This window comes from Canis aureus, chromosome 7, assembly GCF_053574225.1.
Source record: "Canis aureus isolate CA01 chromosome 7, VMU_Caureus_v.1.0, whole genome shotgun sequence".
Lineage (NCBI taxonomy): Eukaryota > Metazoa > Chordata > Mammalia > Carnivora > Canidae > Canis > Canis aureus.
The window spans coordinates 2,254,248-2,273,417 of record NC_135617.1 but is presented as its reverse complement, the minus strand read 5'-3'; the positions used below and the strand labels follow the sequence as shown (position 1 = coordinate 2,273,417).

General features: G+C 41.8%; 1 protein-coding gene and 1 long non-coding RNA gene across 8 annotated transcripts in view; one reads left to right on the top strand and one right to left on the bottom strand.

Annotated features, from left to right (window-relative positions):
- The window catches only part of HS3ST5 (heparan sulfate-glucosamine 3-sulfotransferase 5), a 254,478-nt gene that overhangs the window by 114,624 nt on the left and 120,684 nt on the right, over positions 1–19,170 (bottom strand). The gene's annotated exons all lie outside the window — the stretch shown is intronic.
- LOC144316745 (uncharacterized) lies at positions 1,940–7,856 on the top strand. The gene is made up of 2 exons (XR_013382597.1): positions 1,940–2,067; positions 7,656–7,856. It is a non-coding gene; the product is annotated as an uncharacterized LOC144316745 (long non-coding RNA).

Below are 19,170 nucleotides of genomic sequence, written 5' to 3'. Positions count from 1 at the left end.
AAAATGCTGTTGTACATTTGACTACTGTCGACATGACTAAAACGTGAGTCCTGGTGCAGCTGTGTGAGCTAAAAAGAGCTCTCGTTTTGGTACGAGTGGGTCTCCCGACTCTGAGCAATGTCCTTTAGGGAATTCAGGGATCTGAATGTGTGTGTGATAAGGACACTCACTGTCTGGAATTACAAGGTTCCTCTGGAGGGAAGGTACTTCTTTATACCTTTCATTAGTATAAGATACAATAGCGTGTCCTCTACATGTGATTAAAACCACTAAAATATAAGTATCCACAGTAAATGCAAAGCCGTTATCTAAGCCAGGATGAGAATATGTGCCAGTTACATATGTTGCAGTATTTATAGGAGTTTCTTGGAAATATTGTAACAAGTCATCATTAGATTTTTCACATAATTACTGATGAATATAAAATTTAAATTATTTATTTCCTAAAGAAGAGACCCATCATCCCGAAGCTGCTATTGGATACTAAATTTAGACAATAATGCAAAATTCAAAAGGAAAAAGTCATTATTTTTTGCAACATTTTCTTTCATCACTGAACAAAGAAAATGAAGTTTTCTGTAGTTGGGCAACATTATGATAATTAGTTTAATTTGTTTAATTTCAGCTTCTCTAACAGGCCAAGCTATATATTTTTCTATAAACTGTAGAGAAGAGTTCTAGATAAGGAACTTGGAGATGTGAGTTCTTACTTTGGCTCTGGCATTAAATAGCTTTGAGACTCGGGGCAGACTGCTAGACCTTCTGGACCCTGAGATTTCTGGGCTGCAAAAGGAGGGAATAAGGTGAGAAGAGGTGAGCTCTGACGTCCTAACAGCTTCCCCTGGCCTGTGGCTCCAGGTGGTTATCCCTGTTTCTAGGGGCACTAAAGTCAATGTCCGTGAAGAGAGGAAATAGTGAAGGTTATTCCAGGTGAATATTATCCTTCCCATGGTCCCAGCGGCTAACCTGCCATCATTAAACAGAATGCTCCAGGTGGCATCTCGCAGTTAGTGACTCTAGCCCAACAGATGCCACGTTGGAAGGTTCCTTACTCTTCTCCGGAGTTCATCACTCATAACAATCTTTCACCCACTACTGGGGTTGGCACAGACTTCAGAATGGCCACCTTCCCATTCTTTCAGGGTTTATACAAGATTGAACAGGAAATCTGGGTCACAGCATTTAGCATAATTGGTAGTGATAGTTACATACCTGTGTAATTGTGTCCTAACCCTCTTTTGGGTGTAAATCCCAAGACAACTAAGACTAGGCTGTTCTTGGTTTGTTTTTAAATTTGTTTTTATTTTTTATTTTTTATTTTTTCAAGTTAACAAATGAATGTTATCTTAAACAGACAGCCGTATGGGGCTCATTAGGGAACACGGCCGTGCCCTGCCCACACCAATGCCATTTTCACCTCCTCTAAAACAACTACTTTCAACTGTTCCAGCTGAATACTTTGGCATTTTGGGGCTATTTTTGTAAACACCATGCTTATATTACTTTCTCTTGGATGTTTAGTTGTAAACACTGACTGATGAGCTCCCTGTTGGAAGAGAAGGCTTTGGTTCTCCTTCCCACTTCCCCACTATGCTGACACTGTCTCTGAGCCCATTCTCCCAACACAGACCAACAGTGATTGTCGTGAGCATTATCTCGAATTATCATTATGGATTATTACGGATTCTCTGCCGAGTCGTGGAGCATACGATTTTCGTGCTCCCCTTTACACAAATCCTGACACTAAGTTAATAATTACCTGTAGTGTGTTTTCAATAGTTTATCACTCTTTCAATCCTAACTCTTTTCTAATTGTGCAACTATCTCTATACATTTATTAGGTATTCCATCAGTTTTCCTCTTTTGGAGAATTCTTCTGGAATCTTCTGGCTGGTTCCATTCTAAACAACCTGCTGAACAGATGTCATTCTGGAATTTCCAAAGTTCTCTTTTGGATTATTACTTGTGTTTCCTGATTCTGTAAATCCTTTGTATCCTGCTTTCTTTGTTTCTCTCTTTGGTGAAGTATATCTTCCAAAGGCTCCTTGAGAAAATGGTATGTGTAAGGTAAGAGTTTTCTGAATCCTGTATATATTTTGAATCCTGTATATTTAAAAGTAGGATATTGTAAGGTATGTCTATCCTCACAAATAATCATTGGGGCCACTTGATATTTCTAAGCTTCTAACTTAGAAATGATTCTCCCTCTAATTTTTGAAGGCACCTGGTCTCTTCCAGCTACTCAGTATTGCTGTTGAGAGGACTGATACTCTTCAGATACTTTATCTGATCTATGAAGTCTGTATTTTCGCTTTGGAATCTCTTAGGATTGTTCTTTGTCCCCAGTGGTATAAAATGTCCAATGAATGTTTTTTGTTTTGCTTTGTTTTGTTTTGTTTTGTTTTTTAATTCATTGTGCAGGGCACTCCATGACCCTATCAGTGGGGAAACTCAAGTTAATTCTCAGAATATTCCTTTGATGATTTTTTTTACCTTCATTTAAATTTTTTTTCTCATAAAGAGGAATTTTTATTTTTCAGAAGTAGAATCCTTAGACTAATTTAAAAAAAAAACTTCTCTCATATTGTCCATCTCTTTAATCTTTTTGCTATATTTGCTGGGAAAATGCAATGTCGTCTTCCAGTCTTCCAATCTTTTATTTTAGTTTTTCATATCTGCTATGATAATTTTAACTTCCAGGCATATTTTTGTGGTTGTTCTCTGAAAGTACCTGTTTTAGGAGCGCATTCTTCTCATTAAAATGAAGCAAAAATCTTATCTCTTCATGTAGTCTCTCTTTCCTGCAGGGTATTACTGTCTGTTTTTCATATGTCAAATGAGATGCCCTCCATAAGACAAGTGTTGATCCACTGCTGTCTACTCACAATTATGAGCAAAGAGCTTGTGAGCATACAGAAACTGGTAATTAGGCTCCTTACTCTAGGGTGACCCTGCTAGGTTGCTTCCTTAAGGAATCTTTGTATCCTTTGTTCTTTTATTTCTGGACTGACCAAACTCCCCAAAGATTCTTCAAATAGCCTTCCTGGGGAAACCTGATTGCCAGGGTTCTGAGTCTGGTGAGAAAGAAGGCTGTGGATCTCAACGTTCCATGCGTGAACACTCACATTTTTAATCCCATTATTTTCAGTGTGGTACCGCTTTCTCTCTTTTCCCAGATGTTCCCAAGTTCACTGACCCTCTGTTTTGCCCTAATCATGGAATAAAACAGTGGGGTCCCAACTGTATGGATGAATGAGGGGATCCGGAGGGGGTCCAGTGTTGCTCTTAGCCTATCTTCCTGTGATTAAGCTCACGTTCACTTCCTAATTCCAGATACACACAGAGGCCATTTCCTGAGCCTTGGGGAGTGCTTCAGTGGGAACTGCATTGCTTCTGGACTTTGCCCACTGCTGGTTTTAGGATTCAGCAGTTTCTCCGTCTACATCTACTTTCCAGCTTAAACCATGTGTTGCTCTTGTCTCCTAACCCATGCTTTTGTCCTTACACACGTGTGCTTTTCGAATAATTCTTTTTCAGCTGTTTCATTAGGATCTGGAAGGTAGTTAACACACCATAACTACCATCGTCACCTGTGGCACCTCATCGGGGAGGGCAGTGCTTGGCACTTAGAAAGTCTCTTATAAATATCTGCCGACAAAGAATAAATAAATAAATAAATAAATAAATAAATAAATAAATAATAAATATCTGCCGACTAAGTGAAGGAATCATCACCACGTGTAATTCTTCTCATCCTCTTCATAGAAATGAGGCTCTACCAATTGAACAAATTCTCTGTATTTGTCCCATGCAGATGTCTCCAAATACTCTGAGATATTAAATACTCATTGCTGTTCTAACATAAAACCATTTATGGAGCTCTTTGCTCTCCCAGAACATTGATCACTACGGTGAGGATATTTTTTTGGGGGAGCTAATGCACTATGTAGACCAGAACTGAATACCAGTCTCCAACAATGACAAAGAACTCCGGGGCTGATATTGCCATCTGTCCTGGTTCCCACTTAACATGTATATTAGTTGTTTGAATAGATTCTTGGATGGTGAAGGTCACTTTATTGCTGCCCTTTGAGTATGGGGTCATCATGAATAACCTCAAACTGCAGCTGTGGCCAAAGAGAAAATGACTTCAACTGTTGACAAATGCTCTTGGTACAGACCTAATGGCGGTCTAATCACATTAAATATAGAAAATATGAGACAAAGGAAAACATGGACTTACAAAAGAATCCCACCGCCTACTTCCTGACGTGTTTTCTTCCCCTGAAAAGAAGTACTTCGAATGTATATTCCATGTGCTTGGGTGTTCTCTCTTCGGCTCCCCCTCCTTATGTTATTTTCAGTTACAAAGTAATAGTTATGTTAAAGTGAAAATATCCTTAAAATCGATCATTATTGTCTTTCAGTCCTGCCTTGTTGGTTATGAACACACGTTATACATATGAAAATAGGCTCCTTGTTTTTGTTCGGGCCACCCTTAAACAGGCGGCCTCGAACTGCATTTATTCATGCTGAAATAAATGTCACGTTAGGGACAGAGAAAGAACGTGAGAATCCCATGCGATGAGAATCAGTCTTGAGGCAGGGAACTGCTAGGCCGTGAAAATAAAACAACAGATGCTGGCTCAGGCCAGAGCCTTTATCTCCACTTTCACGCCAGCGCTAGGTAGCGCGTGGAGAATCCTCAGCATGGAGCCCTGCTCCATCAAACACCCACTCGCTCCCTGATCTACGGCATCAAAGTCTGGGGCTTCCCAATTACTCTGGGATGTGTGTGCAGGAGGCTGTTTTCGGAGGAAAAGTGTGGCCCTGCCCCTGGGGTCCCCTGGCCCACCTCCACTCTCAGGCTCCAGTGACCATCTTTGAGGCAATCTCTCCGAATAGATTCCTTCATTCCTGTGAGCAAAATGTCACTGTTTCCATTTGGTTATCATAAAAGCACACGCATCTTCACAACAGCCACTTAAATTTAAGTTTCCTCCAGAGGTCAAAACCTTGAATTCCGTTGGCAAATTCTTCCCCAAAGCAAAAAATGGCATATAGGTCTCAATACCTTTTAGAAACAGTTAACCGTTCCTGGAGAGAAAAAATATTTTTCTGGTACTAATTCAAAATTGAAGTTTGTCAGCTAGTCCTTGTGTAGGAAGTAAAATAGTGAATGTCAAATAACATCATGGATATTAGTTTGCACAAGGATTTTATTTTATTTTATTTTTATAATAAATTTATTTTTATTGGTGTTCAATTTACCAACATACAGAATAAGACCCAGTGCTCATCGCATCAAGTGCCCCCCTCAGTGCCCGTCACCTATTCCCCCCCACCCCCCGCCCTCCTCCCCTTCCACCACCCCTAGTTCGTTTCCCAGAGTTAGGAGTCTCTCTTGTTCTGTCTCCCTTTCTGATATTTCCCACACATTTCTTCTCCCATCCCTTATATTCCCTTTCACTATTATTTATATTCCCCAAATGAATGAGAACATACAATGTTTGTCCTTCTCCGATTGACTTACTTCACTCAGCATCATACCCTCCAGTTCCATCCACGTCAAAGCAAATGGTGGGGATTTGTCATTTCTAATGGCTGAGGAATATTCCATTGTATACAGAGACCACAGCTTCTTTATCCATTCATCCTTCGATGGACACGGAGGCTCCTTCCACAGTGTGGCTACTGTGGACATTGCTGCTAGAAACATTAGGGTGCAGGGGTCCCAGCGGTTCCCTGCATCTGTATCTTTGGGGTAAATCCCCAACAGTGCAGTTGCTGGGTCATAGGGCAGGTCTATTTTTACCTCTTTGAGGAACCTCCACACAGTTTTCTGAGTGGCTGCCCCAGGTCACATTCCCACCAACAGTGTAAGAGGGTTCCCTTTTCTCCACATCCTCTCCAACATTTGTGGTTTCCTGCCTTGTTAATTTTCCCCATTCTCACTGGTGTGAGGTGGGATCTCATTGTGGTTTTGATTTGTATTTCTCTGATGGCCCGTGACGCGGAGCATTTTCTCATGTGCATGTTGGCCATGTCTATGTCTTCCTCTGTGAGATTTCTGTTCATGTCTTCTGCCCACTTCATGGTTGGGTTGTTTGTTTCTTTGCTGTTGAGTTTCATAAGTTCTTTATAGATCTTGAAAACTAGCCCTTTATCTGATGGGTCATTTGCAAATATCTTCTCCCATTCTGTAGGTTGTCTTTTAGTTTTGTTGAATGTATCCTTTGCTGTGCAAAAGCTTCTTATCCTGATGAAGTCCCAATAGTTCATTTTTGCTTTTGTTTCTTTTGCCTTCGTGGATGAATCTTGCAAGAAGTTACTGTGGCCAAGTTCAGAAAGGGTGTTGCCTGTGTTCTCCTCTAGGATTTTGATGGAATCTTGTCTCAGATCTTTCATCCATTTTGAGTTTATGTTTGTGTCTGGTGAAAGAGAGTGGTCTAGTTTCATTCTTCTGCATGTAGATGTCCAATTTTCTGCACAAGGATTTTAAAGCTTAAATGTTTTTCACAGGGTTCTTTCGCACGACCTTCAGTAAGTCCAGGGAAGAGTCTTGTAACAATTTTTGAAGGAACTTTTGTTGAGATCTATTGCATCCACATAGACTTCTCAATGGCTCAATGATGATGCCTGCAAATACTCCTAAGGTACTTGTCGTGGGCCAGACCCTGTTCTAAGCATTTACATGCATGAACCTATTTAATCCTCCTAGTATCCATTGGAGCTAGACAGCTATTCTCCTCCCGTTCTAGAGATGAGGGGATTACCTCACAGGCGAACATCTCGCCCAATATCACCCTGTTAAGTGGCAAGAACACAAGGCCAAAACCTGTCTACCTAAGGTATATTCCACTGTTGGGGGCCTATGCCTTTTAAAATATATATAGAACTTCTTTCTGCTAGGATTGTTTTTTTTTTTTTTTTGAAGAAGTTGAATAGTGATAAATTCAAAATTAAGCTCCAAGGGCCAGGGCCTATGATTTTGGAATTCTAAAGCGTCAATTAAAATAACAATACCCAGGAGCAAGGGTGACATTCCATTTCTGAAAATTTAGAAGACTTGCCTATGGTCTCAGAGGGAGGCCACAGGTTATTATTCTGCTAGAAACCTCAGAGTTCTATTTTTGGGTAAAATTGGACCTAGGATTACATAGCTTTTACCCTGGCGTTACAAAGCAAAGAGAAATAGATCACTCTGACGTCAGTAAACTGTGTACGTGATCACAGCTTCTCTTCAACAAGTCATATCACGCGGGGTGCCTGGGTGGCTTGGTCAGTTCAGCATTCAACTCTGAATTTCCGCTTAGGTCATGATCTCATGGGGTCATGGGATCAAGCCCCCTGTGGGGCTCTACATTGCACACAGAGTCTGTTTGTCCCTCTCCCTGTTTTCTCTCTTTCAGACTCTCCAATCAATCAATCAATCAATCAATCAAATCTTTTAAAAAAAAGTTATGTCCTGAGCCTCTACAGCACGGAATAGGATTTGATGATTTTTAAATGCATATCCGTAGTTCCTATAGAAGTTTATTGCATGCTAAGTTGTTTTTTCTTCCTTTTTTCTTTTTTTAAAAAATTTAACCTGATAGCATGGATGTATTTACTTTTTTTTTTTTCTTTATTCCTTTCTTTTTTTCCCCTTCCAGATTCTGTCTGCTAACATCACGCAGTATTAATGGAAGCAGGACTAAGTGGGTAATGCCCTGCTGCCCATTCATGAAGCACACTGAATCAACAAGCTCCTGTTAATCACTAATGTGTGGGACAGTAGAGATCAAAGCTACCCACCTCCTGATTTAATCAGCTTCGTGGGAGGCGCAGACATATAAACAAATGATGCCCGTTCAGTATGGTGCAGGCTAAAAAAAGAAATACAGACAGATGAGAAGGGGGAAGGGAGGGTACGTGGGTGCGTGTGTGTATCACAGGAGCGTCGATACAGAAGGAAAATGGACTCTCCTTGTTAAAGTCAGGGAAGTCCTCAGAGATGACGTGAGATCTAAATCATATCTTAAAGGTGAAATAGCAAGTCACGAGATGGTCCTGGTGAGCAAGGGTGCCATCGATAAAGGAAAAACTTGGAACCCACAGAGTTTGGTGTGTTGGGGGCCTGCAGTGGCCGGGGAATAACTATACAAGGTGGTGTCACATGGAGCTAAGAAGCAAACTCTGGCATCATTCCGCTGGCCATGAACCGTGGAGCTGACCTTGGGCAAGTTTCTTAGTAACTTCTCTGTGCCCTCACTTCCTTACCTAGATAACAGGGAAAGTAACAATACCTAAACTGTAGGGTTTGGGAGGGTCAAACGGGCTGGTGCTACAAAGCCCTTCATACAGTGTCTGGCACACAATAAACGATAAGTGTTAGCTATTATTATTATGACCCCAAAGAGACAACTAATCGCCTATTAAGGTGAAATCTCCTCCATATACGTCTTCACGTAAACAATAAGCAATATTAGATTATGGTTATCGGTTCCCTCGGACAGGTCCTCTCTTCTACAAATTAGAAAGCTACTCCTGGGAGGCAGCTTCCGACCTCAGGAATTCTGGATGATGCCTGGACGGCTAGGTCACAGCTCACCCAGGCATTCAGATCTCCTAAATTCTGAAGTCAGATGATTGAATGGGCACAAAAAAATAAGTGCAAGAAACTCATACTGTCCCTAGATACCTTATGTATACACTTTAGAAAGAGAAATGGATTAGTTGAGACATAGAAGGCTTGCCTTCTTTGAGGAGATGGAGCATATTGGGAAGAACAAGTTCTCGTCTGAGGCCCGTAACTCAGACTAACCCTGTAAATTTTAATTGGATTTGACTTTGACATCTTACCCTCCTATTGACTAAATCTGGGCATTGGAATGGGAGAAAGACCTGACAAAATTCATTTTCTAAAAGCTGGCTCCAAAAAAAATAAATAAATAAATAAAAATAAAAGCTGGCTCCTTCTACCCGAATAATATTAAATGATCACGATCACTTCAGTAGACCTCAACTCTCACTTCCACAGGCATCACTGGGAGACACAAAAGAAGTTAGGACACACAACACTTACGTTTAGATTCCGTATTTCATTGCTTTCCATGTGAAAGTTTTAAATCATTTTAAATTTAGAGACCTGCTAAGGAACGGCTGCGTGGATGACATTAACGGGCTCAAACGGACGCGCTCCCCAAGAGCCCAAACCTAGCAGAACAAAGTGCCATATTAGGAGAACTCCTCTAGTTTTCCTAGATCAGGCCAATTTGTCCTCAGGATCTCTTAGGTTTAGCTTGTGAGGTGGGGTGAAGGCAGAATGAACAAAAGAGTATAAATACCTTCCCCTCAATCTGTCCTTCTCCCGAGGGGGGTTTTGTGAGCAAATAAACCTTTATTGCATCCTTTAAGCAGCTTCTTTTAGCATATTCTTTTTTTGATTTACTTTTTATTCTAAAATGGTAAATAGAAAATGAACTGCCTGCATCGCAGTGACAAGGCTGAAAAATCAGGGAGTGGCCTTTCGAATACTACATCTGGCCTACATCTCCAATACTAGCATCTTTCCTAGCACGTTTAGCCAGGGGGAGACACCACAAAACGACCCCAAGACCCATGGAACTGAGGATCAGTCCATAAGGTGGCAGTCACTAGGTACAGATTTTAGTATGGGTGGTGACAATACACTACTATGTGACTTTTTTTTTTTTTTTTTGAGGTTTCCTATTTGTTTAATGGTGTTTTGAAAGATTTTTATTTGTTGTTGTTAAAGGAGATTTGGTATCAATAGAAAGGAGAGAGTAAAGTCCTGGCAAATTTGCAAATGAAAAAGAAGCATTTAGCAAGAAGTAAGAGAGGACTACCTGAGGAACAGGCTTTTTTGAAGGGCAAAGACATGAAGGTGTATGATTCTTTTTTTTTTGGTGGTTGTGTGCCTTGAAAAGACAAGATAATTTTAGCTACAGGAAACAGCAGGGAAGCCCCAGGGCTCCAACCTGCTGGCCAAGAACCAGCCATTTTTGGATGAAATCAGTTGGGACTTCTCTATTCTACGGAACAATCAGAATTAATGGAGAAAGGTAGGAGGTAAGTTTAAGGGGGCAATTAGCACCTCCTCCCTCCACACACACACACACACACACAAACACACACACACACCAGCAGGGCTAATATGCCAAGTGATCGGTCAGGTTGTATGAGGAAAGCCATCCAGGACAGCTCTGAAAGTGCACAAAATTCAATGCACAATTAAATAAATTAAAGAAATGACTGAATTTACTTGGAAGCATTCTGTATTTATTGTGGACTTTACTCTGCTTTTCAAGTCATGTGGATTTAGAAAGTAATTTAGTAGAAATTAGAGATTAATGAAAAGAGCTACTCCTTAGTACAAGTTCTCATTTTAAAGAAAATAAATGCATTAATGAGGTAATTATGGGTTGTATGCCTAATTCTCAAGGTGCTCTATGCTGAGGACACCCAAATCCCTATCTCTGACAAATACACCTACGCCTCCTGTCTCTACAAGCAGTTACCCAGAGGCTTAGTGCCCTTAAGCACTGAACTGGCCAATAAAGGGTTGCTTTTAGAATATCAAATATCTCAGGGACTTAAAACATCACATGTGATTTCAAATAGATGCTTAAGTGCTTCCAAGATAGAAAGCAACTGTCCAGAAGTAGAATTGAGGGAATAGTGGTGGGGTAAAAAACAGTAAAATAATAAAATATTAATGCCATTATTACCAGAGTGATAAAATAAGAATCCAGAATATTTATAGTTTAGCCAAACACATAAATAGGAACATAAAAATAGCACAGCCTGAACCAAAATAGGGGAAACGAGTAACATAACACATGTCAAAATAAACACAGAAAAAAGCAATAAATTAAAAATTCACGTGCAAAAATGGCTTAAGTTTGGCAACTATAGCCCTGAAGGATGGGATAAGGTATCAGGACAAAATTAATGCACCCACTCTTTCTGGAATTGGTCAGGTTTGTATTAAGTCAGCATGGCATTTTCCAGCATGTTAATTTGAGGAATATTGGTCATATGAGACACTCTATTAAGGAAAAAAGTTCTGGGAGCACTTGGGTGGCTCAGTAAGTTAAGCATCTGCATTGGCCTCAGGTCATGATCTTAGGGTCCTGGGATGGAGCCCCACATCGGGCTCCCCGCTCAGCAAGGAGTCTGCTTCTCCCTCTGCCTCTGTCCTCCCCCTACTCGTGCTCTCTCTCTCTCTCAAATACATAAATGAATGAATGAATGAATACATAAATAAATAAAATATTTAAAAATGCATAAATAAAACCAACATATTGTTAAAAAAAAAGTTCTAAGGTCAAATAGATTTCATCATAGAGAAACTGACATTGTGAAATCTTGCAAAACACAAATCTTGTGTTTCTCCCTTGGAATTTCATAATGCACACAAGCAAACTGAAAGCCCTGAGAAGTCCTACAGTAAAGAACTGTTTATTTTCATTTTATACCCTACAGCTCACCTTTATAAGGACCAATAAAAATAAAAACCAGGAGGTTTCATTCTCTTTGCTGACAATTAGCAGACAGACTTTGCTCCCATCCTTTGTTTTTAAAGAGTATTTACTTTAGAAAACTTATAATTGTACTTTCTTCTTATTTTATTTTTTAAAAGATGTATTTATTTGAGAGAGAGAGAGAGAGAGAACAAGCACAGGGGAGGGCCAGAGGGTGAAGGAGGGAGAGAATCTCAAGCAGACTCCTCACTGAGTGTGGGGCCTGACGTGGGGCTCGACCTCACAGCCCTGAGATGATGACCTGAGCTGAAATCACGAGTCAGACATTGAACTGACTCAGCCACCCAGGGGCCCCACTTCCTTCTGTCTTTAAAACGTACAAATCGTCTTGAAAATTAGATGGGCCTTTTATCAGCATTACGACCCAGGAAGATGGAAGCCACCTTTTTGAAAAGCAAATCTGAAAAACAAAAACAAAAACAAAAACCCAGCAGTCCACCCCCCAGTTCCTGTGGGAGGATAGAACCTAATTTCAGTGGGCGACTTGCCCCAATTTTGCAAATTTGCAAAGCTACCTGCTGTCATAAGATGTGAGGTGTATTTTTCCCACGGATAAAGCCAGTAAGCTAACACGGATGCTAAAGTTAGGGGGAACTATGTGTGAAACACAGTGCTGTTAAGTCCTCTGACTTGAGGACTAGTTATCATTTATCTTGAAAACATGTATTTAATGGGTTGCATCTGCTCGCCTACAAAGGGGGTACGATCCTCTCTGTCCTTACAATCTCTCAGTGGATCGCCCAGATGCACGTCACATTTTGGTTCAATGCTTAGTTAGTAACAAACGTGTTTTCCTTTTCTACTACATCTGCCGACAGGATTTTGGGGTTGATAGATTTTGTTTTAATTAATTTTCCTCAACATCATACATATCTGAGCTATCATCCCCGACTCCCATCCCATGCTCCCCCTCGACACACCCCGCAACACACACACTTTATATAAACACCAGTTGAAACTGGACACATTTTGGGAAACATCGGTTGATAATATTCCATTTATGGTTTTCTCAAATGATTCAAAATATCTCAAGATTTCAATCACTTTGAGGATGAGGATTAAGAAGGGCGCCTGGGCGGCTCAGTTGGTTGAGCATCTGGTACTTGGTTTTGGCTCAGGTGGTGATCTTGGGGGCTGTGAGACTGAGCCCCACTCGGGCTCTGTGCTCAGTGGGGAGTCTGTGTCTCTCCCTCTGCCCCTCCCCCAGCTCATGAGTTTGAGCATGCTCTCTCTCTCTCTCACATAAATAAATACATCTTTTAAAAAAATAATAAGAATTAAGAAAATTTGTCTGAAAAAGTGACAAAGAACTTAAGTTTGTTCAGGTATCTATCCCAAGCAGCCTTTCTCAACTGGGCTTCCTCATCTGAACGACAAATACAAAACAAAGATTTCTCAGTTCTTTCGAGGATACCACATAGCTAGTACTTTTCTAAATACACAGGACAGAATTTAATTTATTTACATATGAGTGATCTTTAAGGCAAAAAGGCTTACTTCTCTTATGAAACTCTAGTTGACAAAGGCTGGCTCATCTCCACCTCCTCTAAGAGCAGAGCAATTTATTTATTTATTTATTTGATTTTTAAAAGATTTTATTTATTTATTCATGAGAGGCACACAGAGAGAGGCAGAGACACAAGCAGAGGGAGAAGCAGGCTCCATGTAGGGAGCCTAATGGGGGACTCGATCCCAGGACCCCAGGGTCACACCCTGGGCCAAAGGCAGATGCTCAACCACTGAGCCATGCAGGTGCCCCCAGGGCAGAGCAATTTATACGCTGATGACTCTTCTTCCAAACTTTAGGTCCATCAAAGCAATTCCTGATTTGACATTTCTACTTAGATGTCTAAGAAACCTCTCAACTCATAGGTCTAGTGTGGAACTTTAGTTTTCATCCTAATCCTGTTCCTCAAAATAGCTGCTCTGTCTCAGTCGATGGTAATATCATTCTTCTAGTTGTCAGGTCAAAAAAAACCTTGGAGTCTTCCTCGGCTCTTCTCGTCCACTTATGCTAAGGGAATCTTCTAAATATGTCTAGAGCCGGCCGCTCCTACTGTCTGTAGTGCAACTCTTAGGAGTGAGAAACAACCATCTCATGTCTGGTTATTCCAAAAGCCTCTTACTGGTCTGTTTGCACCACTGGCCTCCCTGCCCTCCAGTTATTCTCAGCATGGCAGCCAGACGGGTCCTTTTAACATGCTCTCTCTCTGAACTCATCCAGGCACTGTGCTCCTTACTATTCAGACATGCTAAGTACGTCCCACCTGAAAGTCTCTGCAACGACTTCTCCCTCTGCTTGGGAGAGGCATATTCTCTGGCATGGCCACATTCCTCACCTTCAAGTCTTTACCCAAAAGTCACCTTCTCAATGAGTCTGCCTTGGCCACGTTACTTGCAACCCACTCCCCGACTCATGGAGCTCCTCATCCCTGTTATCCTGCTGTTTCTCACCCCATCCTCCATCACCATCGTACTTATTTCGTTCTAATATACTCGGCAATTTACTTAACCCTTTATGTTTATTGATGTTTTCTGACTCTCCTCTCCTAGCTCTAATATTTAAGTACCACGAAGGTGGGGATCTTTGTATCCCAAGTGCCTGCAGAGTTCCTGGCACATAGGAGGCAGTCAGTGAATATTTGAACAAATTAAAAAATTAGAGTCTGAAGCCAGGAGTAGGTGAGATTAAGATTGGATGCACAGGAAAAAAGAAATCTCAATAGGCTGGTCGTCAGGTTCAATTATAGGTTAATGAGCAAAATCACAGAATCATCTCCAAGGAAATCGTACGTCCACAGTACATTTCTAAACAGTCTAGCGCAATGAGGAGAAGCTGGCCTGGAGGCAGGGTAACGAGGTGGACTTGGGTGGATTCAGACAGCTTTAGTATTTTATAAATCATTCTAGGTGGGGGGGGGGGAGAGAAGGAAGAAACTTGAGGGTTACGCTTTTCTTTCAAAATCGATCTGAGAGTAATCTACTGACTAGGAGCTTATTAACTCTTCTTAAATGAAAACTGGGGTCATAAATCCCTACTGACAAAGTGGCGTTGCAAATAATTTAAATTTGACATTACCTTCTAGGCTCACGGGTGATAACTTCAATTTCTTAACCAAAAACTGAAGGAAGATTTGAGTTATGAAGTTGATGTATACTCCATCCTCACATTTTACAATCAAAACCGATGGCTGGTTGATTAGTTGGAAAAAAATGGCTAAGGTGGGAATATGACAACACTTTATACATTTCACTTTAACTTAAAATATATAAATCATCTTTTGAAGGAGAATGAAGGCTTTTGAATGTGGGTCTCGTGACTCATGTTCCTTATTTTCCTCCTTGCAGATTTCATCTACAAATTCATTTCGTTTCTTTAAAGTAAAACCTTAAAGACACTTGTTAGTAATTTTGAGTGGAGACGTCTTCTGATTAATCTTTTAAATTTAGTTCTTCTACCGTATCTCATAGTTACACAATCAACTTTCTAAAAGTATATTCTGTAAGTATATTCTGGAGTGATTTCTTGGGTAATGCTATACTCTCGGAATTGTTACACGTTACTTTTAATTTCTTTTAGATTTTAATTTTTTCTTCATTCTTTTAGAGTTGTCTTATTCTTGTTCACTTCGACAGAATTTTCTGCAACTTAACTTTAGCGAGTCTTTCCAAAGAGGTCAGCTTAGTTTTCATAGAAATGACTTTTTATTCCAGGATCGATTTATTTATTTATTTATTTATTTATTTATTTATTTATTTACTTCTTTACTTATTTATTTATTTGAGACAGAGGGAGTGTGCGCAAGTGGGGGAAGGAGCAGAGGGAGAGGGACAAGCAGACTCCGCACTGAGTGTGGAGCCCGCAAAGGGGGTCCATCTCATGACCCTGGCATCATGACGTGAGCAGAAATAAAGAGTCAGACGCTGAACTGACTGAGCCACCCAGGCGCCCCGCACGTTTGAGTTTCACATTTAGATTACTCAACACTGAATTAAAATACATAACTACGCAGAATGCTATTAGCACAAAAAGTTTGGGTGCAAACACGACCAGTTATTGGTATGTGCTTGGCACAAGTGGCAGAAACAAAAATGCAGAGTGGTCTAGAGACTACTACACTGGCCGCAGGCCGCTCATGCCCGAGCCACACTGGGCATTTCGTCGAGGACACGGTGAGCGCTGGTGTTTGGTTTTTGCAAACATTAATCAGTTCTCCAATTGTCTGACATCAACCAGGTGCTCTACGATTCAATTCCATTTTGGCATTAAGTACCCAGAGGTAGCACAGACCTCCCCAAGCTCAGGGCTCAGTCCCACAGGACTGCCCTCACCTCAGATGCTAGCCTCTAGTCCTGGGTCCCCAGGCTGCCCACATTTCTGCCTGACTTGGTTTCACACTCAAGGGTTCCCCCCATCCCAGGTTCAATATTCACTACAATGACTCACAGAGCTCAGGAAGACTTTTGATTACGGATTTCTTATACAAAGCACACGACTTAGGAAGAGCCAGATGGAAGACGTGCACATGGCAAGATAAGGGAGGGTGACGAGGGGCTGCAGATCTTCCATGCCCTCTCCAGCTGTGCTGCCCTCCAGCTCCATCGCTGTGTTCACCAACCCAGAAGCTCCCTTAGCGTTATTGTTTCAGTTTTTAATTGAGATTTCATACCCGGGGATCACTAATGAAATCACTGGTTACCAACTCAGCCTCCAACCCCTCTCCCTGCCTCTTCCCTTGGGGGGCGTGGGGCTGAAAATTCTAGCTACTGAATCACGTGGTTGGTTCTTCGAGTCCCCTGTTCCCCCATGAGTCATTATTAGCAGACCATGACATACTCTTTCACCCAGAAAACTCCCAACAGTTTTAAGAGCTTTGCTCCAGAATGGTGGGGAGGAGGAACAAAGACTAAATATATTTTTTAGTGTATTACAAATGGTTTCGGTACTGCAGCGAGCATATGCATTTATCTGCTTTCCCTTTGGACTGTGCATTCTTTGAGGGCAATTGTTTCTGTTTTCCCCACCCCCCATCCACTACACAAAGTGGATACTGAAAAATTTTTAATAAAGGAGCAACTGTTTGAAGCAAGCGAACTGCACTTCAGTAGTCTACAATACGGCTCAGTAATACTCACAGGACAGAACTAGACATTTCAATAGAAATGAAACCATCATATGAATTATAATATTTCATATAACGAAATTCTTACTAATGAGTTATCGGGATGCAGAGACCCCGATACTGAGCCCCAAATCGGCCACCTACTCACTACCTATGATTGGGCAAGCCGTATAATCACGCTAAGTCTGAACGTTCTCAACTCTGCCACACAGGAAAAACAAAACCCTCTCTAAAAACACGGCAATATTTTAAGGGTTAAATAAGAGAATGTGCCAAAGCGCTTGTAACTTTAAGACACTGGCCAAATAAAAGCAATTAAGGTGTTATTAAACATACAACATTAATAAACATGTAAGACTGACTTCTGAACGGCACGAGAATATTAATGAAAAGGTACAGAATAAAACATTAGCTATAAAATTTATGTAATCCCGAAAGAGGCTGAAAATTTTGGAGTTGCATACATGGTTCCATCTGACCTCCCAACTCATAAAGTTTGAGGAGGCTGCGGCGTCGGAGCAGAAGGGACATCGTGAAGTGTATTAAAAATGATCTCGTCTTCAGTGCACTTTGGGCCTGATGCTCTAATCAATGGGAAATTTTCTCGCATAAAGGCTGGAGGATACAGTATATCACATTCAACTCTTTCCAATAAGGTTATTTATTGCTATTCAATTCACATTTCCCTCAGGTTTTGGCAAGATTATAGAATTTATCCTCCTACAGAGTAGCCAACCAAGTAAATCACATTGCATACTTCCGTCCTCGCACATTTTTCTTACCCAGCATTGGTGGCTTATTTTGTGTGTGTGTGTGTGTGTCCCTCAGAGGATCTTAAAATTCAGCTGTACAAGCTTCCCTTTTATAATTCTGCAATTTAGTATTATGGCTTCTTTCCTAATATTTTCTTAATAAAAAGCGTCGGAGGGGGGAGAAAAAAGAAACCCACTCGGGTAGTTTTCAACAAAACGAGAGACAAGGTGATAAATATTAGGGATGAAACACTTTCCCCTTGTAGACAAAAGGTACCAGTTGATATTAAAACAAGAATAATATTATCTCTGCTACAGGGTCTCAAAACACTTCATTAGAAAGACACCACACAAAGGGCGGCACTGGAGCGGCCTCGCGGGAGTCCTCAAGGGCGGCGGTGGGGAGGGAACCCACTCCCCCTGCTTCGTGCCAACCATTCGGAGTAGGAAGTCCAGGCCCGAGGTCCGCCCAGGTCAGGCAGTACTTGAACCCAGTGGCTCCTTTGTTTTCTTTTTTTTTTTTTTAAATATTTTTTTAAATTTTTATTTATTTATGATAGTCACAGAGAGAGAGAGAGGCAGAGACACAGGCAGAGGGAGAAGCAGGCTCCATGCACCGGGAGCCCGATGTGGGATTCGATCCCGAGTCTTCAGGATCGCGCCCTGGGTCAAAGGCAGGCTCCAAACCGCTGCGCCACCCAGGGATCCCTGTTTTCTTTTTTTAAACCAGCTTTGGTAGGCAGCCCCTGCGGTAGGGAAAGTAGACCCCATCATTCACCCAAGTCACCTGTTCCCACTTCCCAGTGGGCGGAAAGGAAACCTCTCGGTGGTAACACCCTGGACCACCCACGCCGCGCTGCACGGTAGTCGCTACCCCCGCTGTGCTGTTCTCTGTCGAGTACCCGAGTTCCACCAGCGATGGCACAGGACTGCGCTGCGGCTTCCCGGTCCACTCCGCGGAGCCCCGCTGTGCTAGACGGTACCACGAAACTCCTGAGGGGAGCCGGGGCAGATACCTACGTTCCCAACAGGCCGCAGGAATGACCCGTCTTTGTACCACAACGTACGGATGGTCCCTGAAGTCAGGGGCCAAACATACCATCCGTAAGGAGGGGTCGGTCGCTCAACACCTCAGAGTTAGCCAAACAGCTCATGACGGACAGAAGAGGGAATGGTTGACTCTGCGCAGCAAGGAGTCGCAGCACCTGAAAACCCGACCAACTCGAGCCTACGTTGTCGAGGCCGTGATGAGAACACGTTCTTTCCGGAGACTGGGGCAACCTCAGTGCTGTAGATGCATTTGCAGGAAGCTTCTGAGTGCTGCCCAGGGGTCAGGCTCTTGGTCAATTGATAAATTCTGATAATCACCAACTTTAGGTTAGTATTGCCAAGTTGTTGTTTTTTTTTTTTTTCTCTAAAATATATTTATTTATTTATTTATTTGGCAGAGAGAGAGAGAGTGCACAGACAGAGGGAGCGGCAGGGAGAGGGAGAAGCAGGTTCCTCACTGAGCAAGGAGCCCAACGTGGGGTTTCGGTCCCAGGCCCCCGGGATCATGACCTGAGCCAAAGGCAGATGCCAAGTTTTAAAAAATATTAATAGCTATTAGTCATTAACCCTAAACGTGCTTTTCGACAAGGGCATTGCTCACATTTAGGGCTGAAGATCTCCTCATTGCGGGTGCCGGTTACTTTCCCAGGCGATTATTACCTCTCACTCCTCAAGGCTAACTGCCAATGGCATCGT